The sequence below is a fragment of the Sorex araneus genome, chromosome 5, assembly GCF_027595985.1.
Source record: "Sorex araneus isolate mSorAra2 chromosome 5, mSorAra2.pri, whole genome shotgun sequence".
In the NCBI taxonomy this organism is placed as follows: Eukaryota; Metazoa; Chordata; class Mammalia; order Eulipotyphla; family Soricidae; genus Sorex; species Sorex araneus.
Genome location: NC_073306.1, coordinates 97,751,484 through 97,777,842, shown reverse-complemented (window position 1 = coordinate 97,777,842; position 26,359 = coordinate 97,751,484). Strand labels below are relative to the sequence as shown.

General features: G+C 41.3%; 1 protein-coding gene and 1 pseudogene across 2 annotated transcripts in view; both read right to left on the bottom strand.

Moving 5' to 3' along the window:
• The window catches only part of ZNF286A (zinc finger protein 286A), a 70,891-nt gene that overhangs the window by 6,907 nt on the left and 37,625 nt on the right, over positions 1 to 26,359 (bottom strand). The window contains exon 6 of one of the 2 annotated variants that reach the window (XM_055138457.1): positions 16,730 to 22,022. The exons of the other annotated variant lie outside the window; for it this stretch is intronic. The gene's annotated coding sequence lies outside the window, so the exon portion shown is untranslated. Of the gene's footprint in view, positions 1 to 16,729; positions 22,023 to 26,359 lie in introns of those variants that run through there. 2 annotated transcript variants of the gene reach the window in all.
• On the bottom strand, positions 1,481 to 3,149 carry LOC101553101 (WD repeat-containing protein 76-like; annotated as a pseudogene).

Sequence of the window (26,359 nt, the reverse complement as noted above, 5' to 3'; positions counted from 1 at the left end):
TCAGAGATGTGTGTCTAGCACTTCATTGCTGTTGAGGTCTTCTGGGCTAGCCTCTTCAATAAGTAAGCTTGGAGAGGTTCTGCTTTGCTTTACCATTGTGACCTACATGGCTTAGCCCTTCACACTCACTGTTACTATTCCACTTATGACGCAGAATTAATTGAGGTGGTCTTAATGAGTTAATGGCTAATGTTTTTCTGTTGATTAAGCTAAATTGGTGAAATTTCCAAGTAAGAGAGTAACTTATGGCTCTTATGGGACATGGAGTGGGGAGAATAACTCGCGGCCCCACTATGGTCAAGACTTCGGAAAGGAGCCCTGACAAGGGCCGGATACATGAATGGGATGAACAGAGGGCGCCTGGAATGTTGCAGCTTGGGGTGCACGCGGTGTGCCTCAATTCCCATCACCCGAAGACCAAGGGTGAAAACTGGCTTTCCTGGAGACCGGTTAGAATCGCGGCTCCGGGAAGGAGCCCTGAGAAGGGCCAGATACCTGAATGGGATGAGTAGAGGGTTCCTGGAGCGTTGCATCTTGGGGTGCGTGCACGGTGTGCCTCAATTCCCGTCCCCTGCAGACCAAGGATGAAAACCGACTTTCCTGGGCACTGGATAAAATGGCGGCTCCGGGAAGGAGCCCTGACAAGGGCCGGATACCTGAATGGGACGAGTAGAGGGTGCCCAGAATGTTCACAATATCCTTATTTTTGATGAGACTTTATTTGGATCACAGATGTTAATGAGTGTTGTCAAGGGATGCATAGATCCCTTGAACATTATTTCATGTCCATCTGTATTTCTTTTAACCTTTTACAATTGAATTCTACTTTATCTTATATAAGTATGATCATTCCAGATTTTTAGGCTGCTATTTTCCTGTAAGATTTCTTTCTAGACTTTTTCTCGAGCTTGTGTCTATCATGACAATGCAAATCTATTTCTTGCAACCACCAGAAGGCTGGATTCAGTTTCTGATCTATCTTTTCACTCTATGTTTTTTTAAATGCCATAAAACCTTTAATATTGATCTTCAAAGCTTTATAATTTGTTCAAATTTCTCAATATTCTGCTTGATTATAAATGCAAAAGGCCTCACAACCTCCTACAAACCTAAAAACATACCTTCTAAGTCTTCTCTCCAACTAAAAATATATACTTCCCACACAGGGCCAGAGTTAGTATGGCATGTTAGCTAGGCAAGCACCCCTTGACCAACGAGGTTCAATTTCTAGTACCTCAGGTGGTTCCCTGAGTTCGTGAGGAATGATCCCTGAGTGTCAAGTCAGGAGTAACCCCTAAGCACAGTCAGTTGTAGTCCAAAAAATCAAAAACCAAACAACAAAAAAAAACCATTCTGCTCTTGGTTCTTTACTAATAAGAACAATTACCAGGTGAAATGATAAAGCACATGAATTAGCAGATTCCTTAGATACTGAATAGTTTGAACAAATTGGTGGTGTTATACCAAAATCCTAGGTTTCTCATTTTATTAAAATATGTATCCTCCCACTAGCATTACCTCCAGCCAAAATATACCGAGTTGGGTGCATAACAATGACGGAACACACAGAGGCCAGGAGTTTATCAGTAAAAGTGTGCACCAGGTCTCCTGTCTCGTGGAAGATTTCCACCTGGCGTTGATAAGCCATGTTGCCAACTATGATGCAGTCTTCTTGTTTAGGGTCTCACATGGCCTGGAACCTAATCAGCCATCGCTTTGTCATCAGATGGGGCCTTGTAAGAAGAGGAATACTAGAGGACATAAAGCTGCTATCAAAGATTCTCAGTGAACAATCAACACATGTGGTCACTACTCTGTTACCAGTAAGAGGTGAAAAGTAGGCAGAAGAAGGGCTCTTCTTACGCCCGGTCAAAAGTCAAAGGCTGACTTTTTCTCTGAATTTAGGTACCTTGCATCATAGATATTAATGCCTGACCATCCTGTAGCAATGAAATACTCTCTATGTATTGGGTGGACATTAACAGTTCTGATTTTACCCAAAGAAGTACTGAAAAGTTTCTCATAAGAAGTTCCAGGTGTTCATCTATCCACCAGTGACAGTCTTCCATCCCAGTGTCCTACTATTAAAGTGGAAGCATTTTATGTCAAGAAGTCAAATGGGGACCGGAGCGATAGCACAGCGGGTAGGGCGTTTGCCTTGCACGTGGCCGACCCGGGTTCGATCCCCGGCATCCCATATGGTCCCCCAAGCACTGCCAGGAGTAATTCCTGAGTGAAAAGCCAGGAGTAACCCCTGTGCATCGCTGGGTGTGACCCAAAAAGCAAAAAAAAGTCAAATGATGAAAAACTATTTCTTTTTTTAAAAAATTATTCTTTTATTGAATCACCATGTGGAAAGTTACAAAGCTTTCAGGTTTAAGTCTCAGTTATACAACGCTCAAACACCCATCCCTTCACTAGTGCACATATTCCACCACCAAGAATAACAGTATACCTCCCCCCACCCCCTCACCCCCCACTCCCTCACCCCGCCTGTGTAACTGATAAATTTCACTTTACTTTCACTTGACTTTGATTACATTCAATATTTCAACAAAAAACTCACTATTATTGTTTGGAGTTTCTCCCCCCAAAATCAGACCTGCTGAAAAGGAAGCATTTGATAATTTGTACGAAAAACTGTTTCTTTCATCTTGATACACCTCTTCAAAAACAGCTCTTGAAAAATCCCCACACCATAATGTGCCATCATAGCTCAGAGATGGGCCGGATTGGCAGGTGAGAAGTAAACACTTTCTGGCTATGGAGTTGGTAAACATAAACTCCATCTTTTTTGGGTTCCAGATCCCAAAGTCCAACTTGCCCATTTATGAACCCAGCTGCCATCAAAGTTCTAGTTTCTGATGGATGGATAGTCATCGAGCATGTTGGACTGTTGGTAACTTTACAAATAGTATCTTCACGTAAGACCACGCCATTTAAATGGGCTTTGTAGCTTTTTATACTGGATGATTCTCAGTGCTCTTACTCCTTGTCTTAGTCACTTGTTCCCAAATGTGTAGAAATCCTTTAAATAGTTCACTATTTTCAGGAGACATTTCTATAGGCCCAGGAGGCAATGAAGTCTCCCCAGCATAGTTCGATCTCTCCCTCACAGCACAATGATAGTCGTAGTTTTGGTCATAGTCCCAGTCATCATAGTTCCATCATCCTTGTCTCCTCGTAGGCCTCAAAATCCTCTCCTTTGTTCTCATCTAGTTGTATCTTCCTCATTTCATTATAGCCCTCTACTTTCAGTCAGAGTCATCATCTAGTTCTCCTTCTAGTCCTCACAAACCCAAAGCCCCAAAGTTCCAAAGTCCCTCATCCTCCTTCTAATCCTCTATGCTTTTTGAATGGTAACTTCAGGCCATGGAGTTAAGTGACATTACTGAAGTGAAATAATTTGTCATTGTCTTTTAATTTTGTGTGATGTCTTAGCTTCTTTGGCACTGTTTTACTTTCTCCTTTTATATTTTTGCATCTACCTTTTATGTATCAGTAAGGTTCTAATCCTCTTAATGTGTCTTCTAAGTATGTATGCCTTGAGACTACCATGAGCTCTACCTCTGAAGTTCTAAGTTTCAAATTCAAAGCAAGTGATCCTCAAGTACATTATATAACACTAAATTATTATTCTTGTGTTTCCTTTAATTTTGTATTTTGAGTATTTTACTCCATTAAAGTAATTTTTTGACCATAGAGGAGGCCACTAAGTGCTTCTTGCACAGCTGGATTAATGGCATGAACATAAGCTATTTTTTTAAAAAGCTTTATGTACTTCCTTGTATTTGAATAAACTAGTTATGCTATTTTTTGATGTTTATTTCATCTAATATTTGCTTTATCAAAAATTGGCTTTTTCCTTCTGCCTATAGAGTTTCATTGATAGAAACGTTATAGGGGTTGCCTTGCATATACATTTTTGGATATTGATGCTCTCTATCTTTGGATTTTGCCATTTGCCATTACAACATATCTTGGTGTCCTTACATTTGTGTTGATTTTTTTTGGAACTCTGAACTTCTTTGATATGAGTATAGGACAATCCTCATGTTGAGAAAGCTCTCAGCTATTTCTTCAATGAATAATTCTTTCCTATTCTCTTTTTCCTCTCCATCAAAAATTCATATAATTGTAATGTTATTTCTCTTGGGTATATTACATATTTTCCTGATGCTTTCTTAGTTTTCTTAATTCTTTTCCCTTTCTGTTCTTCATTGATGATTTCATGTATTTTATCCCAAGTATACTGACTTATTCCTCAGTTCTTATCATTGTGCTGCTGATTCTTTCTATTGTCTATTTGAGTTCACCTACCATGCTTTTCAGGTTAGCTACTTCTTTATTAAAAAAGTTAAAACAGGATTTATTTGGAATTTTTGACTGTGAGAGAGAGAACGGGAGAGAATATCACATTCAAGAGAGAATCTGGGCTTCTCCAGAGTGGAGAGGGAGCTCCACTACACATCTCAGCATTAGATATGAAAGTACACATCTCAACAAGAGAGATGAAAGCAACACATGTACTGAATACCACATGTGCTTAGCAGCAATATATGAGAACAGGCAGCACATGGGCTCGGGCATCGTATATGCATGCTTCCTTTGTTCAAGTTGACTTTTATAGGCTTTCTCCCAAGCATCCATATATGGGACTTTCTACGTAGGTAAGAGTTCATCACTAGGGTGGTTGCTAAAGGATAGAGTTGGGAGTAGTTGATGATCTCCTAATTTCCTGGCCTTTGTTCCTGCCAGAGCTTCTTTTGGAGGGGGATCCAGCTTTCTCTGACTGGTGCCAGGTTAAGGGCTTATCAAGCCTTACTTCCTTTGTCCACAAGGTGGGTTTTTAGGAGCCTTAGGACTACTGATTTTATTACTCATTGCTATGTAGGTCCCTTCTCTACCTCCCAGCCTGCTTCATATTCCCCCATAGAGATTTTACCACTTTAAATCTTTAAGGGGAAGAGACACACAAATGAATCTCTTACCAAATGGCTCTTGGCAGAAATGCCTCTGGACTTTGCATTAGACCACCTTCTCCAGGACACTCCATATGGGAACAGGTGCCATCGCTCTGCCTGGGAATCCCGACGGCCACCATCTCCCAGAACTCATTGGAAAACCCAGGTACAGGCCAGCAGTCATGGCATACGTCAGGCCTCATGGGATAGGAAAGGAGCTGGTCCTTCTCCTTCCCCACCCCAATGGGACCCTGAGATGATGCCCACAAATGAGCACCCCCCACCGCCACCCGCTACTTATTAAGCTCCTTAACGGCCATGATCCCAGAGACACACAAATGAATCTCGGGACCGAGTGACTCTTGGTAAAAATCTCTCCAGACCCTAATTATTAAAATTTTAGAATTTCAAGACCATGCGGCTGCAAGAGAAGCCATGTGACACTGTGACATCATATGTTACTCATAATCAGCAATACAAAAAAAATGTCTAATGTTGTCTTTTTGGCAGGTCTGAGTGTTGGGGGCAAATTCTAAATAATAATGGTGGGATGGTGTTGAAATATTGAATGTAATCAAAGTAGAGAGAGAGTAATATGGAAATTATCTGCCACACAGGCAGGGGTAGGGGTGGGATGGCGGGTATACTGGGGTTTTTGGTGGTGGAAAATGTGAACTGGTGAAGGGATAGGTGTTTGATCATTGTATGACATAGACTTAAACATTAAATCTTTGTAACTGTTCTCACGGTGATTCAATAAATAAGCATAAAAAACAAATAAAAGAAACTGCCCTTTGTGTTTAAAAATTAAAAGATTACAGAGAGTTATATTTAATTGAATTTTTGTGCTATGCCATGTGGCATGTTATTTAATTTACACCAAGAAATTAAATTAATGCCTTAATTCTTTCAGTTTTAGAGATTTTATATTTAAGAGATTTTTGCTATTATATTTAAGGTTGTTTTGCACCAACTCTTGAATTAACTATTAAAATCCATTTGTAGTGCAAGAGGAATGAGAGGAAGCACACATGGCACTGACATGTAAGTAAGTTACTGAAATATATTTGCTGATCTTTAAAAAAATCTTTAAGGGGATAATGGATGAAGGTCTGTCTTTTGGAGCTTCTTCATGCTGACAAAAGGTACCGTAGACCCTGCCTGCAGAAGGGGTAAAATATCATGCTACCTCAGTTTTAATGGGGCCCAGGCAATAATGTATTGGGTTGTCAGCCTGAAGGTCTGGAGAGAGAGAGAAGAACATGATTAGCTCTGGAGGAATTAAAAGCCTTTATTTCTCTGTTCTTGGGAAGATAGTGTTGGTTTGATGCTTTAGGAAACACTCTCTATGGAGTGATGAGACATAAAAAATCAAAGTAACATAGTTCTATACCTATTTCTATGTTTTTAAGGACAAAAAGTAATAATTTCTTCATTCATAAATTTAGTGATAAAAAGAACGACTTACTGTGTCCAGGTATTTGTATGGACACAGAAACACCAGGTCATTACCTTACATTGGACATGGTAATGTGTAAAAAATATAAGGGCATGCGCATGGTAGGGGGTGATGTGATGTGTGTTGTTTGAGGGCTCTCAGGGCGGCTCCCTTTCTCTCGCTTTCTCACCACTCACGTTCGGCGCTCTCGAGTCACTGTGTATGGACCGGATCGGGATGGCTCCTCTTTGTGCTCTGCCTCTGTGTGTGCTGTGGTGCTCTCTTTTGTCTGTTTCTCTATCTCTGTCTCTGTAGTCTCTCCTCTGCTCTCTTCCAACCTTTCTGTCTCTGCTTCTGTGTCTTCTCTTTTTTTGTGCCTTCTCTCCTGCTTCTGTGTCTTCTCCATTCTGTCTTCTTTCCTGATTTTGTGTCCTCTTTTCTTCTATGTCTTCTCTCTCCACTTCTGTGTCTTCTCCTTGCTTCTGTGTCTTCTATCTTGCTTCTGTGTCTTCCTTTCTGTGTCTTCTCCCTTCTGTGTTTTCTCTCCTTTCTCCTACAGTCTTAGTTTATATAGCAATCACATCACATAGGGTTGTGACCAAAGGTGGGTCGAACATTAACAAATCAACAAAGAGGGGTAAGACCACACCTCCAGGAGATTAACAAAATCTCATCTAAGGAGATTACTCCAGATTACTAGGAGATCCACTTAAAGGTGGGCTCTCATCCAGGGTGTGTTGCTTTCTTCTTTCCTCAGCTAGTAATCCACTTAATTAGTTGTAGTAAATCTACTTCTAATATTTCTAGCAATGTCATTCTGTATGAGCACAGTAAGAGATATACCAAACTTACAGTTTGGTTCTTCTTGAGGACATCTCACTATATTCCAGACCATAGTCCTCAAGTTAGGTTAGTCTTCCTAACCCCAGCAGGGTCCTAGTCTCGTCGTTACTTTAGGATCATGACAGCGTTTGTCTATGACCATGCTCTCAACTTATAGTTGAGTATTGTGGTGCTTTGGCCTGGCCCATTTTGATGCCAGGGTAGCTCACAGCTTGCCCTGGGTCCATTCTGTCCCTTGTCGGGACCCTGCTTTTGGGGTGCTAGGAACTAAGGGCAACAGAGTTGAGAAAGCAGATGCCCAAGAATAAATATTAGTGGAGTCAATCAGCTCCCAAGTTACAAATCATAATATTAACTGTCTTCCTGTGTCCATACAGAAAGGACATTACTTTAAGGTAAACTAAATCCCTGTGGCAAGGCCAAAAGGACAAACCCAGTGTTATCCTACAGCAGTAGAGATATTTATAAATAGAAAATAGTTCATCAAGAAAATAGTTCCTGAATAGCTGACCAGTCTGTTCCTCTGTACCTGGTGGGACAGCCACTGGGGTACCCCAAGATGCTATATAGGGACATAAGCCCACATACCTAATATGTGTTTTGATTTATTTCTTTTGCATATTGGTAGGCTCACTGCCAAAATCTGTTAGGCTCTGTTTCTGTTGACTGTATATCAATAATTATTAAGAGCATTTTTAGCTAGACATGATAAATAGATTGTAATGAGGAGTGTTCTCTAGTTTTTTTAAAAAAGATGTCTTTAAATCCTCGATGGGTTTACAGGAGTAGGTTTCCTTTTTCTCTGTTAGAGTCATGACACTGATTGGTGTTGTTTGAACTTATTTTATTCTAGAAAGATGAAGCTAGCTAGAAATCCCATTATGTGTCACAGCTGTAGGAATGCTCCGGATTACTTGGTAAGGTCCCTTGCATTTAGATGACAGTTATTCTGAAGGGAATCCAGCCTTCCTGGTTTCTAGTAAGACTCAACTACCAGGGTAAATTTTGTTTGGATGTAATTCTATATTTGGGTGAAGCAAAATAGCATTCCCATATTCCTGAATTATCTGCTACACTTGGGTCAGATTCACAACACAATTAGTTTGAAACATTTCTACTTCAATAGGAAATCTGTGGTTTGAAAGGGCATGCCATACAGCAGCATACAACTGTTTCCTTGGGGGTTCTCACTGCCTCCAATAGTTTATGATTTCTTTCCCATGCTTTATTGGAGAGTTTTAACTGTCAAATATCTTCAGTCTTTCCAAAAAACTGTATGGACACATAAAACTATTAAAAGCATATTTAGAACCATCTTAGGGTTTACTTAGAAGTCCCTCAACCTGGCACGCGGCCCCAGTATCCGATCACAGTGTCCAGCGGACAGAGACCTCCGCCCCTCGCTGCCACTAACCCATGCTTCCTGTTTCCTCATTCAGGTGCACCCACTCCCCTCACTGAGCATCCCAGCCCTCCGTGCCTGCGCCCTGTGTGCACGGCCCCAGAACCCAATCTCAACCCAGTGTCGAGTGGCCAGAAGGGGCATGGCCTCTATGGTAGTGGGCGTGGCCTCCGCTGCATGGGGTGTGGTCTCCGGGGACAGTGGCCACATAAGCTGCTGAAAACAGTTATTTTCCCCTGTTCTAGTATACTTGACAGACTTCTAGTATACTTGACAGACTTCTTAATCCCCAAAAAACTAACTTTGTGGATATCTCCCCAGCTACCTCAAACACAAAAGACAAATAAGCCACTAGCCTACTCCAATTGCTCCAAAATATCGAAACCTCACAAAAAGAGAGATTGGCTCTAGTGAACTGGAAGGTCTCATCTCCATACAACCGTGACAGCATGAAGAAACAGTGCAAATCCCCACAGCAAGGAGAGGATGAAGAAAAGAGTCCAGAAGCCTCAGCAGGGGTTTCCCACAAATATGATCTCTCCGATAAAGAATTCAGAGAAGAAATTCTGAGAATGTTCATCGAACTTAAAGAAACAGTGGAGCAGTCAGTGAAGAAATTACAGGAAGAAATGAGAGCAGAAATAGGAAAGTTACATTCAGAAATGTCACGAATAAAAGAAACTGTAGACAAAATAAAAAACACAGTGGGAGCCCTCAACAGTAGAATGGCTACAGCTTAAGATAGAATTAGTGAGCTTGAAGATGAGCAGCAGAAAGCTGTTGTTTATCTACAACAAACAATTGGAAAAGACCTCAAAATAGCTCTAGGGCGAATCAGAGACCTAGGGGATGATGCCAAGAGGAATAACATAAGAATCATTGGAGTTCCGGAACGACGGGGAGGCAACCCTAATGAGAAAGCCACAGTTAAAGAAATCATTGCTGAAAAGTTCCCAGAGCTGGATACTGCAGATGTCCAGATCCTAGGAACCCAAAGGGTGCCAGCTAGAAGAGAACCTAATAAAAAGACTTCAAGTCATATCATAGTCAGAATGATGGATGCCACAGATAGGGACTCAATACTGCAAGCAGCAAGGTTAAAAAAAAAGAAATCACATACAAAGGAGCACCCCTTAGATTCACAGCAGACTTATCAAAGGAAACCCTCCAAGCCAGAAGACAGTGGTGGGATATAGTGAAAAAACTCAATGAAATGAACGCCTCACCACGAATACATATACAGCTAAGCTCTTACTCAAACTTGAAGGAACCATACACAATTTCATGAATAAACAACAGCTCAGGAACTTCATAGACTCAAAACCAAACTTAAAAGAAGGACTAAAGGGGCTACTGTAAGAAAAGAAAAACCCCTACAGCACAACAAACTCCTACAGAAAGATAGCACAAAACTCCACGACAATAATCTCTCTCAATGTCAATGGTCTAAATGCACCCATCAAGAAACACAGAGTGGCAAAATGGATTCAGAAACTGAACCCAGCATTCTGCTGCCTACAAGAAACACAATCTGTATTGGTCAGAGCAAACACAGACTCAAAGTCAAAGGATGGAAAACAATCCTTCAAGCAAACAACTCCCTCAAAAACGCCGGGGTGGCCACACTAGTATCGGACAATATAGATTTCAGGTTGAAAAAGATTAGAAGGGACAGCTAAGGCCATTTCTTACTAATCAAGGGATACATACAGCAGGAAGAACTCACACTCCTAAACGTATATTCGCCTAATGAGGGACCAACGAAATACTTAAAACAACTGCTAACATATTTTAGAGATGACATCGCTAGCAACGCAATAGTAGTTGGAGACTTCAACACTGCCTTATTACCTCTAGATAGATCAACAAGATCAAAATTCAGCAAGGAAACACTGGCCTTCAAGGAAGAAATAGAAGAGAGAGGGCTAATAATAGATCTATACAGGGCTTTGCATCCCCATAAAAAAGAATACACATTCTTTCCCAGTGCACACGGAACATTCTCCAAAATAGATCATGAGCTGGGCCACAAAGATTACCTCCATAGAATCAACAAGATAGAAATTTTATCATCTATCTTCTTGTATCAACCATGATGCACTGAAGATAGAAATTAATCATGCACAGACGCTGAGGACCAAACCATACACCTGGAAATTAAACAACTCATTGTTGAACAATGAATGGGTCAGGGAGGAAATCAGGAAGAAATCAAAAGGTACCTGGAAACAAATGAGAATGAAGACAGGAGCTACCAGAACCTGTGGGACACAGCTAAAGCTGTGTTAAGGGGAAATTTTATAGCTCTGCAAGTATATCTCAGGAAGGAAGAAAGGACCCATATAAATAACCTGACCTCACAGCTCAAGACCTTAGAAAAGGACCAACAAAAGGAGCCCAAACCAGGCAGAAGGAAAGAAATTATAAAACTTACAGCAGAGATTAATGATATGAAACCCAAAAAAACAATCTAAAAGATCAATGAATCTAAGATCTGGTTCTTTGAGAAAATAAATAGGATTGATAAACCATTAACAAGACTCACAAAGAGAGAGAAAGAACTCTAATAAACCGAATTAGAAATGAAAGGGGGGACATCACAACAGAAACCAAAAAAATTCAAAAGATCATCAGAGACTACTTCGAAAGTCTGTACACCACGAAACATGAGAATCTAGAAGAAATGGATAAATTCCTGGATTCCTATAGCCTCCCAAGGCTGAACCAAGATGATTTGGAATACCTGAATAGACCCATTACTATCAAGGAAATTGAAACTGTAATCAAAAGTCTTCCCAGAAACAAAAGTCCAGATCCATATGGATTCACTAGTGAATTCTTCCAAACACTTAAAGAGGACCTGTTGCCAATTCTTCTCAAGCTCTTCCAGGAAATCGAGGAAACGGAAACACCCTAGTTTCTATGAGGCACATATCACCCTAATACCAAAAGCAAACAGAGACACCACAAAAAAAAAGAAAACTACAGGCCGATATCTCTGATGAACATGGATGCAAAGATCATCAACGAAATATTAGTGAATAGAAACCAGCAACTCATCAAAAAGATCATACACCACGATCAAGTGGGATTCATCCCGGGGATGCAAGGATGTTTCAACATTTGGAAGTCAATCACATAATTCACCATATCAACAAAAGAAAAGATAAAAACCATATGATCATATCAATAGATGCAGAGAAAGCATTTGACAGGATCCAGCACCCATTCATGATGAAAATTCTCACCAAAATGGGCATAGAAGGGTACTTCTTCAATATAGTCAAAGCCATCTACCACAAGCCTATAGCAAGCATTATCCTCAATGGCAAAAAACTAAGGGCCTTCCCTCTAAGATCAGGGACAAGGCAAGGATGCCCACTCTCACCACTTCTGTTCAAGATAGTACTGGAAGTACTTGCAACAGCGATTAGGCAAGAAAAAGACATTAAGGGCATCCAGATAGGAAAGGAAGAAATCAAGCTCTCACTATTCGCAGATGATATAATATTATATTTAGAGAACCCCAAAGCCTCTACTGAGAAACTCCTCAAAACAATAGACTCATATAGTAAAGTCGCAGGCTATAAAATCAATACCCCAAAGTCCATGGCTTTCCTATATGTGAATAATGAGAGAGAAGAAAGTGATATGAAAAAAGCAACCCCGTTCACAATCATGCCTCAGAAAATCAAGTACCTCGGAATCAACTTAACTAAGGAGGTGAAGGACCTGTACAGAGAAAATTACAAAACGTTACGTCACAAAATAAAAGAGGACACAAGGAAATGGAAGCACATCCCCTGTTCATGGACTGGGAGAATTAATATTGTCAAAATGGCAATACTTCCCAAAGCATTATACAGGTTCAATGCGATCCCTAGAAGGATACCCATGACATTCTTCAAGGAAGTGGACCAAACACTCCTAAAATTCATATGGAACAACAAAACCCCATGAATAGCTAAAGCAATTTTGGGGAAAAAGAAGATAGGAGGCATCACCTTCTCCAACCTCAACTACAAAGCAGTAGTAATTAAAACTGCATGGTACTGGAACAAAGGCAGAGCTGCAGACCAATGGAACAGGGTAGAATACCCTTACACACAACCTCAAATATATGATCATCTAATCTTTGATAAGGGAGCAAGGAAAGCCTCTTTAACAAATGTACTGGCAACACTGGACAGCTACATGCAAAAAAAATGGGCTCAAACTTATACCTAACACCATGCACAAAAGTCAGATCAAAATGGATTAAAGACCTCAACATTAGACCAGAATCCATAAGGTACATTGAAGACAAGGTCAGCAAAACCCTCCATGACATTGAAGCTACAGGTATCTTCAAAGATAACTCGCCACTGACCAGGCAAGTGGAAACAGAGATAAACAAATGGGACTATCTTAAACTGAGAAGCTTCTGTACCTCAAAAGATACAGCTACCAGAATACAAAGACAGTCTACAGAATGGGAAAGGATATTCACCGAATACCCATCGGATAAGGGGTTGATATCAAGGATTTACAAGGCACTGGTTAAACACCACAAGAAGAAAATATCCAACTCCATCAGAAAATGGGGAGATAAAATGAACAGAAAATTTCTCAAGGAAGAAATCAGAATGGCTAAAAGACACATGAAAAATTGCTCCTCATCACTAATCATCAGGGAGATGCATATCAAAACAACAATGAGATGCCATCTCATTGTTTTGTGGATTTCCTGGTGACTTATGTGAAGTGGGAGAGAGAGAGGTGGCAGCCTCTAGAAGAGAATCTGTCACTTTCTCTCTATACACCTCTGCTACCCAGGGAACTTTGAGGAAATATAGGACTAATAAGAGTCTACTGTGGATGGGACTGGAACGATAATATAGTGGGTAGGGCATTTGCCTTGCATACAGCTGACTTGAGTTTGATTCCTGGCACCCCATATGGTAAAGTCAGTCTTTGACCTTAACCAGGCCTTTTGATTCTTGCCTTTCTCTCACGGAAGAGAATTTCAGGAGAATACAAGCAGTGTATGACAGATTTTATTTGGAAGTTGAGAGAGAGAGAGAGAGAGAGAGAGAGAGAGAGAGAGAGAGAGAGAGAGAGAGAGAGAGGACAGAAAAAATCTGGCCTTCTTCAGAAGAGGTGTGAAACAGAGCCCCGCTACACACCCCAGTGTTAAAGTATGAAGGTACACATGTCCATGTCACGATGTGGGCAAGAAAACATGCTCAGTAGCAATACAGGCAGCATATGGGTTCAGGCAGCTTATGTGCCAGTTCAGTGACTTCTGATTATAGCTTTCTCATGCTTTCTATTTTTGGAGGTTTCTTCTATTGCTTTCCTCAATTCAGTGATATTCTTATCATTGTATTTTGAAGACTTCGTCTGAGATTAGAGTTCTTAAGGGGTACCCCAGGGAAGTCCTGGGATTCACAACAAAGACTTCTTCTGACAGGTCATGGTGCAAGGCAACTAACCCTTATCAGGAGTAAACAGGACCTGGTTCCAAGCTAATAATGCATTACCAGCCCCCTGTAAATCCACCCTAAAATGCAGGTCGAGGCGACTTACACTGACTTCTTTAAAGGCCTCTGAACTTCCTCTGTACGTGCTTTCAAGAAACCCATTTCAGCCTTATTCTCCTGTTGGACTGTTTCTCATTTCTGTGAGCCTGTTCCTGGACCTTTCAGTTAGCATATTCCCAGAGTTGTACAACCATTGCCTCAATCACTTTAGTATTACCCCCATCCCCCCAAAAAAATTAAAACAAAACCAACAAACAAAACCTAAACACATTTACTCCCCATGTCCCCCTCCCCTATCTTCAAAAAAGGCCTAGGCAAACATTAACCTACTTTCTGTCTGTAAGGACTGCCCTGGGCTGGTAATTTTACATAAAAGGAGTCATACATAAATGGTCTTATGTTAGCATAAAGTTTCCAAAAATAATTTACATATCATTAGTCCATTGTAGGATAACATTGATTTATCCTTTCTGCCTTGCCACAGGGAGCTTAGGTTTATTCGATTACCCCCATCACAGTGCTCTCATTCCTTTGTGTTTATTTGTAACCTCTTTCTTTGTACACTACTTCCTCAACCAGTCAATTACCTTTATTTCCTAATCAGACTCTGTTAACTTGTAAATATTGCTTTTCTCTTCTCTTTAAGTTCTTTGCATAGTTAATTCAGAGCAACATCCTTTTTGTATAGACACAGGAAGACATCCTTTTTGTATAGACACAGGCTTTTGTAACTTGGGAGTTAATTGGCTCTGAATGATACTCACTCCTGGGCATCTGTTCTCTCAACTTAAGCCTCAGTTGCTCTTATTTCCTAGCATCCCAAAAGCAGGGTCCTGACGAGGGCCTGGGTGGACCTAGGGCAAGCTGTGAGCTACTCTGGCATCAAAATGGGCAAGGTCAAAGCGCCATAACACTTAATTATAAATTAAGAGTATGGTTATGGACAAATTCTGCCATTATCCAAAAAGTAATAACTGGATTAGGCCCCTGCTAGGGTTAGGAAAGCTAAATCTGGCCTGAGCACTGTACTCTGAGGTCTATAGTGAGATTTCCCCAGGAGAGTCGCCCTACAAGCTTTATGTATGCATACTGTGTATGGATGTATGTATCCATATCCTTACTGTATCCATACAAAATAACTAATATTAAAAAGTAGAATTACGATGTAAATTAAGTTATTGGACTAAGGAGAGGAGAAACACCTAGGTGCTATTTCCACCCTTGAGCCTGATTGGTGATCAGGAAGGACCTTTGATATGTTGATTGTGCAACAAGATGGGGTGTGATGTCTACCCCCAATGCGTGGAATTGGAGAGAGACTAGAGAGACCAGGCTGCAAGATGGAGCATGGAGAGATGAGCAGGAGAGACAAGAGGAGACAGGAATGAGAGGCAGTGTGAGACTAGAATGAGGGGCTCAGTGAGACTGGAACAGGTGCATGGGGAGAATGGAATAAATGGCAACTGATCACTAACCAGCCTAGCTCTCCTTTCCTCCTTCGTTCGCCCATGGTGTAGGACGTCTGGGGTGGGGGAGTGGCCTGAGACCATGGAATGCAGGCGGCGAGAGAGAGACAGAGACAGAGACAGACAGAGACAGAGAGAGATAGAGAGAGAGAGGTCTGAAACCACTTTGGAAAACTAGCTTTTCTTCAAAGGTTCAGAGAGAGAGACAGAGAGACAGAGAGAGAGAGAGATGCTGGGGTCTGGGGTCCTCTAGTCGCCTGGAGTTTACACAGTCTATTGCCGTGATCATTGAAGAATACTGTTTTCTTTCTTGGGAGGACATATGCAGCAGTGCTCAGGTCTTACTCCTGGCAGGACTGGGGACCATTTATAGTGCTGGGATCACACCTGGATTGAAAGTGTGCAAGGTAAACACCTTAATCACTTGTATTATCTCTCTGGCCCTGGAGAATATTTTATTATATACGTACATCACATTTTCTTTAGGCATTGCTCTGTTGCTGATCACTTGAGACATTTTTACTTTTATGGTTTCAGGTCATGCCCAGCTATGTGCAGGACTTATTCTTGTCTATGCACCCAGGGCTCATTCCTGGAGGTGCTTTGGGGGTCAATATGGGGTACTAGGAATGGAACTCAGGTCAATGGATGCAAAGTAAGAGCCTTACTTGCTGAACTATCCCTCTGGTCCCACTTTCGATTGAGTTTTAAATAATTAGCCCTAAACATTGGTTCACTGTATGAATGAATATACCCAGGAGAGCCAGTGCAGTGCCATATGGTAACTGGATATTGAACCTTTGAAGAAAAGCTAGTTTTCCAAAGTGGTTTCAAACCTACAGTGTTCACAGTCCCTGATGTCTTACTGTTACCATCCTGTGGTGTCTGTGTCCCTTGGAGTTTGGGGGGCTAACCATTCACCCCTGGCTGATTGACAGAAGAACGAATTGACAAGTTGATAGCCAGTGATGACTTTATTGAAACCAACCATTGCTAATATAGGAAAAGAGAAACTGCTCTATGCAGAGGGAGGACAAGGACATAATGGAAAACAATACAACAAAGGATTAACAGACAGGGGTAAGTAAAGCAACATGGAGAGAAACATAAACATTGGGAATTGGGAGTGCCCCTGTGGAAATGGGTGTGCCACAGAAGCACTGCAATGGGTGTAACAATTGTAGCAACTTTGTTAATTGATAATTAACTCAATTAACATAAACTCTCTGCGAGGGAGAAAGGACAACCCAAAGTCAAGCCTAAGCTGCTTGGAACTATGGAAGGACAAAGGATAAATAATTTAGCAAAACCTATTAACTGGGCTACAGCAACTATAAATTATGGGGAGATGATGCCCCTTTTGGTGCCATCCTTCCCCATTTCTGAAGTGCTGTCTCTGAAGTCCTCAGACCTCCAGGAGAATACTCTAGGATTGCTCAATAGGAGGGCACCAGCCAGGTGGTTTGGGAACAGTACCAGCGTGATTCCAACACTTTACTCTGGTTTGGTTGTCAGTCTTTAAGCATGGTTTCCATGAACAATAGAACTAGACTTTCTTAGTCTGGAGAAGTCTCCTTTCTGACAATAATATCACATTTGACAACAGAGGATGTCATGGAAGATGAAGCAGCTATTGTGTTCATTTGGAACAGGCGGTTATCTGTTCAAGCTCCATCTTGAATTGGAATACTAAAGGTTGCTCCCATGCATGGTGCCACTGATACATATCCATTATAAGTGCCAGCCCAGGGACCTTGTCTGGCCCATATCTAGCCTCCCAACCAGGCTTTGTGAGGCTGGACACTTAGAAAATTGGGGAATAGATTTTCATCCCAAACCTCTTTATTGGGGAGGGATGGAATTGTGCCACACTCTGGCGCTGTGCACAGCTCTGTGCATTCCTGGATCTGTGCACAGCAATTACTCTTAGTTGTGCTTGGGGGACCATATGTGGTGCTGGGAGATCAAATTTGGGTAGGCAGTGTCCAAGATAAGTGCCTTAATTCTTGTATTATTGCTTTATCTCCCTCTTCCATCCCCCCTTTTTGTTCCTGGGGCCTTTTTCTCTTTATTTATTTATTTTTTATTAGTGAATCACTGTGAGGTACAGTTACAAACTTATGAACTTTTGTGTTTGCATTTCAGTCATACAATGATTGTTCACCCATCCCTCCACCAGTGCCCATTCTCCTCCACCAATGTTCCCAGTATCCCTCCCACCACCCCCACTCCATCCCCTGACTCCACTCCGCCTCTGTGGCAGAGCATTCCCTTCTTTCTCTCTCCTTTTGGGTGTTGTGGTTTGCAATAGAGGTATTGAGTGCCCGTCATGTTTGGTCTATAGTCTACTTTCGGCACGCATCTTTCTTTTTTTTATTTTATTGAATTGCTGTGAGATAGTTACAAGCTTTCTTGTTTGGGTTACAATCTCACAATGATCAAACAACCATCCCTCCACCAGTGCACATTCCCCACCACTGATATCCCGGGTATATCCGCCCTTTCCCACCCTTCCACTGCCTCCATGGCAGGCAATATTCCCTATACTCTCTCTCTACTTTGGGGCATTATGGCTTGCAACACAGACACTGAGAGGTCATCATGTTTGTTCTATTATCTACTTTCGGCATGCATCTCCCATCCCAACTTGTTCCTCCAGCTATCATTTTCTTAGTGATCCCTTCTCTATTCCATCTGTCTTCTCCCCTCCACTCATTAAACAGTCTTCCAGCTATGGGGCAATCCTCCTGGCCCTTGTATCTACTGTCCTTGGATGTCAGCCTTACGTGATGTTATTCTATACTCCACAAATGACTGCAGACCTTCTATGTCTGTCCCTATCTTTCTGACTCATTTCACTTAGCACAATACTCTCCATGTCTATCAATTTATAAGCAAATTTCTCTCCTAACAGCTGCATAGTATTCCAATGTGTAGATGTACCAAAGTTTCTTTAACCAGTCATCTGTTTTAGGGCACTCAGGTTGTTTCCAGATTTTGGCTATTGTGTACAGCGCTGCGATGAGTATATAGATACAGATGTCATTTCTACTGTGCTTTTTTGCATCCTTGGGATATAATCCCAGAAGTGGTATTGCGGAGTCATATGGAAGCTCAATTTCTAGTTTTTGAAGGACTGTCCATATTGCTTTCCAGAAAGACTGGATCAGTCGACATTCCCACCAACAGTGAAAGAGCGTCCATTTTTCCCCACATCCACACGAGCACTGATTAGATTTTGAATGTGTGCCAGTCTCTGTGGTGTGAGATGATATTTTTTTCATGTGATTTGCATCTCCCTGATGACTAGCGATGTGGAGCATTTTTTCATGTGCCTTTTGGCCATTTATATTTCTTTTTTTGAGGAAATTTCTGTTAATTTCTTCTCCCCATTTATTGAAGGGGTCGGAGGTTTTTTTTCTTATACAGTTCTACGAGTGTCTTGTATATCCTGGATATTAATCCCTTATCAGATGGATATTGGGTAAATATTCTTTCCCATTCTGTGGGCTCTTTCTGTATTTTGGTCACTGTTCCTTTTGAAGTGCAGAAGCTTAGTTTGATGTAGTACCAGTTGTTTATGTTTGCTTCCACTTGCATGGTCAGACGGCACACATCTTTCAACCCGAGTGGGTCCTCCCAACATCCTTTACTTGGTGGTCTCATCTACCTGAGCTGCCTTTCCCCCCAGCTTGTGAGGCCGGTTTCCAAGCTGTGGAGCAGACCTCCTGGTTCTTATCTCTACTACTCTTGGGTGTTACTCTCCCATTTTGTTACTTTATATTCCTCAGATGAGTGCAATCTTTCTATGTCTATCCCCTTTCTGACTCATTTCACTTAACATGATACTTTCCATGTTGATCCCCTTATATGAAAATTTCATGACTTCATCTTTTCTAACAGCTGCATAGTATCCCGTTGTGTAGATGTGCCAAAGTTTCTTTAACCAGTCATCTGTTCTTGGGCTTTCGGGTTCTCCCCCCCCCAGATTTTGGCTATTGTAAGCAGTGTTGCAATGAACATACAAGTGCACATGTCATTTCTACTAAACCTTTTTGCCTCACCGGGATATATTCCCAGGAGTCGTATTGCTGGATCAAACGGGAGCTCAATTTCTAGTTTTTTGATAATCATCCATACTGTTTTCCAATAGGGCTGAACCAGTCGGCATTCCCACCAGCAGTGAAGGAGCGTTTCTTTCTCCCCACATCCACATCAACACCAGTTGCTTTTGTTCTTATTCTGTGGTGTGAGATGATATCTCATTGTTGTTTTGATCTGCATCTCCCTGATGATTAGTGATGTAGAGTATTTTCTCATATGCCTTTTGGCCATTCGGGTTACTCCTTTGAGAAAGTTTCTGTTCATTTCATCACCCCATTTTCTGATGGGATTGAATGTTCTCTTGTAGAATTCAACCAGTGCCTTGTATATCTTTGATATTCCTAGGGCCTTTTTCTTTTTTTTTTTAAATTTAAATTTTATTGAATCACCTTGTGGAGGGTTACATAGTTCTCAGGATTATGTCAGTTATACAATACTCAAACACCCTTCCTTTCACCCGTGCCCATATTCCATCACCAACCACCCCATTATACCTCCCGCCCCCTCTCCGTCCCCGCCCTTGTACGTGGTAAGTTTCACTTCGTTTACGCTTTATCTTGGTTACAGTCCATGTTTCAACACATAATTCACTATTGTTGCTAGGGTTTCCCCCCAAAAAAGAGAAGACAGTCCTACTGTCAAGGAAGCATTTGATGGCTCTCCATTGCTGAGAATGTAGAGATATTAAGTCCCGCTGTTTGTTACATAACTTTTCTATTTTTTCCCCCCTCGTCCCGCGCCACCAAGATCACGCCTCTTTAGTAATCACCACGCTGCCTGACAAAGGGAAAACAAACCAAAAAAGATGGTTATTTCCCGTCATCAGCCGGCGTGGGGCTCTGGCTTAGTTGATAGTCTGGTAGAATGTCTGCAAGCAGTTTCTGGAACCAAAAGTAATACGCTGGTATTAGCCCCGGCTCGAGATTCCACCAGCGTCCCGCTGTTCCAAGTACATAATAACTTATTCCCTTGTATCCCATTCCCACGCCACCAGGTCCGTGTCAGCTTAATGGGCATCATACTATGGTTAACGCCATGCCGCGTTTCTTCCCGAGAAAGAAGGATATTTCTTCTCAGCCGGCGTGGGGATATGGCTTAGTTCAGTCTATAGAGATGGCTACCACTTTGGTGGCCTTCAATATTTCAGCAAAAGACTTACTATTCTTGTTAGGATTTCCCACCAAAGTCCGACCCATTAAAAGGGAACCATTTCATATTGGTGATGATTAAATGACAATAGGTTGCGCGGCCATGGCAGCGGCCTCGCGGCTTTGAATTTCTGTATAAAGTCCAGGGAAAGTACAGCCAGAAATTACACGTCGCTACAAACTTCAACCCTATTATGGTCCCCCCAAAGTCCAACCCATTACAAAGGAACCATTTCATATTGCTGATGATTAGATGACATTAGGCTGCCGCGGCCGCACGGTTTTGGGTTTCTATATAAAGCCCAGGGAAAATTCTGCCTAAAGTTCTATCACTACAATCTTTTACCCTTCAACAAAAAACTCAGTACTATTGTTTGGAGTTTCCCCCCACGGTAAGCCCTGCCAAAAAGGAACATTTACACGCTGCTGACAATCAAGAGATATTAGGTTTTGGATTTCTATATGAAGTCCAGGGAAAATTCTTTTGGTAATTGCATCACTCGCTGGCAGCGCCTGGGCCAGAAGCTCCAAGCACACAGTTTGGAGGCATTTTGGGGGCGCCGCTCGTGTCCAAAGTGGTTCAGTTGCCTCCGGGGTCGATCTCGCGCGGGGCCGGAAAGGAGCGTCCCCACATGGCTCTGCGCTTAAATGTCGGCCGGCACAGGGCGGATCCGGAAGTCCCGCCCCATTGGCTTTCCCGGGCTTCCTGCATAGTCTAAAAACCGCCTATTGCCTCGCTGCGTTCAAAAAGAAAGAGTTGAGAGAGAAAAGACCATACCCTGCCAGCAGCGCCTGGGCCAGAAGCTCCGAGCACACAGTTTGGATGCATTTTGGGGGCGCCGCTCGTGTCCAAAGTGGTTTAGTTGCCTCCGGGGTCGATCTCGCGCGGGGCCGGAAAGGCCTAGGGCCTTTTTCTATGCCTACACTACATCTCTTTTGTCCATCCCCTCCATGTGATCACACTCATAGTCTATTTTCTTCCCAGCTCTTTTTTTCCAATATGGAGATTCTTCTGGAACTATTCAATGGTCACTCTCATGTGTTTCATCTGCAGGACTGTACATGCATGCAGGATTCTGCCACCGCTGCACCAGAGCTGGAACTTTTTCAGAACATGGGTGAGAAGATCTGGGGACTGAGGAGACTATTATTTATTTTTGGAGACAAAAGTGACCTTATTAGATCATAAGAAACTTCACCACCACCACCTATTTTTTACAGTGCTTGGATTAAACCCAGGGCTCAGCACATGAGTCATGTGATTTACCATTGAACCATATCCCTGTTCATCTAAGACTGAAAATACTTATGTTTTGGAGATGCAGGGTTTTTTTTATTGGGCACACCCAGCTGTGTTCAGGGATTACTCATGGTTCTAGTGTTCAGTGATCACTCCTAGTGGGCCTGGAGCCACACCAAGCTGTTCTCAGGGTTTACTCCTGGCTCTGAGCTCAAATATCACTCTTGGAGGATTCAGGGGAACATATGGGGTACCAGGGATCAAACCCAGGTCAGTGGTGTGCAAAGCAAGCATCTTATCTGCTATATTATCAACTTGGCCCTTGCTGTGTGATTCTTTAAGTTCCACGTAGGAGAGAAATTATCTCAATCCTTTTCCTTCTGATTGACTTCACTCAATACGATATCCTCTAGTTCCATTCATGCTGATGCAAAGTGAATGTTTTTGTTTTCTTTGAGCTGCATACTATTTAATTTGTATATAATCCATTCATTTTTATTTGGGCATTTGGGTTGTTTCCACATCTTAACTACTGTAACTAAATGCGGCAATGTATATAGGTGTACATACATATTTTTTTAATCAGTGTTTTTGTGTCTTGGGGACAGATACAAAGAAGTGATAGATGTCAAGAAATAGTATCCTATTTTTTAAATAGATATCCATATTGCTTTCCATAGACGCTAAACCGATGACTTTTGCAGCAACAGTGGATGAAGGTTCCTTTCTCATCAAAACCCCTCCAAAATTATTTTCACACTTTTTAACACATATATCTTTTAAACTTAGTTTTTTAAAAAAACTTATTTAAATAGATAAGCAAGAGTGGAATTACTGGATCAAACAGTACATCTCTTTGTTACGTTTTCAGAAACGTCAATAATGTTTTCTGCTCTATTGAGCTTGCATGAGTTTATGTTTTCACCAACTGCATGTGAATAGTACACAAAAATGAGGGATCCTTTTCCTCCCATATGCTTGCCAACAATTAGTTTTTAATATTTAAAAAGCATAGGCTGGGGCCGGAGCGATAGCTCAGCGGGTACGGCGTTTGCCTTGCACGCGGCCGACCCGGGTTCGATCCCCGGCATCCCATATGGTCCCCCAAGCACCGCCAGGAGTAATTCCTGAGTGCAAAGCCAGGAGTAACACCTGAGCATCGCTGGGTGTGACCCAAAAAGCAAAAATAAATAAATAAATAAATAAATAAAAGTAAACCTTTATCTTAAAAAAAAAAAGCATAGGCTATTCTTTTAGGTGTGGTGATATCTTATAATTTTAATTAACAGATGAAAGTGATAATTAGCATTTTTAAAAAATGTGCCTTATGGACATCTGTATGTCTGGAGAAGTGTGTTTGACTCTTTTACATGTTTTGATTTTTTTTTAATTTTATGACTTTTTGTTTATATATCTTGGCCATCCTTTATTTCCCCCCATTTTTATTGAGGTACCATGATTTACTGTTTTATTTTATTGAAACCAGGATTTACTGTTAATGACAGTCCCATGAATGCATCATTCCAATGTCATACCACACCAGAGTGTCTGCTTCTCTCCAACAATGTCCCCATATGCCCCTGCTCCCACTTTTCACACATCACAACCCCTGTGAGCTCAGTTCTGTAGACAGCAATATACCTATAGTTCTGATACATCTGGCTGTTGTGCTCTCATTGTGTTTCTTTATGTCCCACACACAAAAGAGACTTTTTTCTGGAGTGTGGAGGTCATAACAATTATAGATTAATAAAGTTATATTCCTAAAATCCCACAAAATTGTAAATAAGTTGATAGTTTTTTTCAAACTGTTTAGATTATATAAATGTGAATAATTCTATGGTAATTAAAACTTACATAAAATAGATACATACTACAAATATAAAATTTAACAATAGTGTATCACTGTATCACTGTCATCGTTGCTCATCTGGAGTGGGTACCAGTAACGTATCCATTGTGAGACTTGTTGTTACTGTTTTTGGTATATCGAATATGCCACAGGTAGCCTGTCAGGCTCTGCTGTGCGGGTGGGATACTCTCGGTAGCTTGCCAGGCTCTCCAAGAGGGGTGGAGGAATCAAACACGGAATTTTAAAGTTATAAAGGAAAAATATGAGTTGTTTAACTAGTGGTTTTGCCTTTCTATTCCTCAGGGACGCCAACATTCTTATATTGTTCCTCTTAAACTCATACCTATTCATTTCTTTTTTAGATTTTTCCATCTTCTGTTTTCTAGAGGTTTCCCACAACTCAGTTGGAGCTTACTGATCTCAGCTGCTGTTCCTCTGTTGCTGAAGCCTTCTATTAAAAAAACTTTTTTTCAACCTACCATACTCTTCCCTTCTGTCACTCCTGATTGCAGTTTTCTTATTTCTGCTCTCATACTTTCCTGTGCTTAACTAACAGTACCATTGTTTCTTTGCGCTCATTATAGATCACCATATTTGATGTTAGAATCTTGCATAGCAGAGCCTGGCAAGCTACATGTGGCGTACTCGATATGCCAAAAACAGTAACAATAATGAGCCTCATTCCCCTGACCCTGAACGAGACAGGGACAGAGACATTACTGGCATCCGCTCTTGCAAATTGATGAGCAATGAGATAGTGACACAGTGATATCTGACGTCTTTCATAATTATTTGAGAGCTGGTTGGTGCTGGTAGTCTTCTATGCTATTATCCTCACTCACTGAACTGGTGCTTCTATGGGGGTTCCTGGGTGCTCTGAAGGGGAATCTTTGTAGGTTGCCCCTGTAGTAGCTCTCTGAGGGATTAGGTTGAGTATTGTTCTTTTCTTTTTTACTGGTTCTCAACCACTGATAGGAGGTATAAGTCCTAAGACATGGAATCAGTCATTTCACTCTAAGGAGTCCTTGTTCTTTCAGGAGATAATGATATCAGCAAGGAAGATTCATTGTTACCTGTCTCTTATTGCTTTAAGTCTCTTTCAGTGAACTGAACTAGGAAATACATGGACATAAGTATATACTTTTCTGCTCCCCACTTTTAATTCTCTTCTGGTAAACAAAATCTTGTGGAATATCCACACTACATGCTTGCATAAGGCTATATTCCATCCTACCAAGACCTGTGTCAGAACATTAAGTTTGTTTGCCACAGTGATTAGTTTATGCATGAGAATGTGATCCATACCATTTTTATCAGAATCTACTTGCAACTTTTTTGCTGTTGTCTTGGGGCCACATCCAGAAGTGCTCAGTAATCAGGAGAATGTATGGGGTGTCAGGGACTGAGCCAGAGTCAGCTGAGTGCAAGGCAAGTTCTCTGCCAGCTGTACTCTCTTTCCAGTCTGGTACTTGCAACTTTTAATGACTAAAGAAAATGAGATACTGTGTAATCTCTACAAACAACAACTGAAAGAATTATTCAAGCCAGAAGTTACCAATGATCACTTCTGCTATTCTGCCTGCCCGAGAATGAAACCAACCTGGAGAAGAGCCACTGGAATAGCATGGTCCGCTTACTGTTTAACACGTAAATGTGGTCCTATGTGATGCCAGGTATAAGCCTTAAATTATCTAACTATGGTCCTTTGGCTTAAACTTACTTGAAAAGGGAGACCAGAATTCTAGGCAACTCAATAGGTTTATGTCATTACAAAATATTAAAGGCCATAAGGCTGGGAATTGAGTCAACTATGCATAAAAGATTCTGGCATGGCAAAAGTAACATTTTAGCTGATAACTGCGGTGTATCTCATCAGTAATATAACTATTGTTGAGCAAAATCTCCCTACTAAGCCACAACAGACTGCTACATAAATTAGTGAGATTCTGGTGAATGGCACAAGCTCTCTTTATATGTGGGTGGCATAAAAATTATCCAATAATAGAACTGCAGCATAATTTATAGTTTATAAAACATATTCACATTATTTCACAAAATCCTTACAGAATTTTATTAAGTTAATGTTGTGGCTAGTTTTTAGGTTGTGGCCTCTTTATTGGTTTGTCACTGATCTTTTGAGGGATTGATGGCAAAGAGGAGAACTCATAAACTTTTTTATGCTGAAATATGCTGTTCAACTGCAATGGTAATGTCTGTTTACCTGCCCAGGATATCTTTCTTAGAAAAGCAGCTTGCAAATCTCTTGAATAGGATGGATTTCACTGTTCAAAATCCAGGGCTACCAGAAATGCAGGCTTGATCAATGAGAGCACTCTCATTGATAAGAACATTTAATTCAATCTAAAGAGAGGTTAATAGT